This window comes from Pteropus vampyrus, unplaced genomic scaffold, assembly GCF_000151845.1.
Source record: "Pteropus vampyrus isolate Shadow unplaced genomic scaffold, Pvam_2.0 Scaffold1683, whole genome shotgun sequence".
Taxonomy (NCBI): domain Eukaryota; kingdom Metazoa; phylum Chordata; class Mammalia; order Chiroptera; family Pteropodidae; genus Pteropus; species Pteropus vampyrus.
Window position 1 is genome coordinate 1 of NW_011890464.1, and position 269 is coordinate 269.

Sequence of the window (269 nt, forward strand, 5' to 3'; positions counted from 1 at the left end):
GCCAGACCTTCGGGGTTCAGATCTCCCTCTGCCACTTCCCAGCTGTGCGGCCTCAGGAGGGTGACTTCCCCTCTCTGTGCCTCATCTTCCCCATGCGGAAAACGGAGGTGATGGTAATGAAGATGGAGCTGTTAGGGTTCAGTTACTGAGCGCCAGGAAGGGGCTTCAAACCATGCCGGACACGTACCTGAATGTCCGCTGTTGTTTTCAGGTTTGGGAACCGTGAGAGTAATTCATTGATCTAGGTCGTGCCCGGTGCACATTTCAGC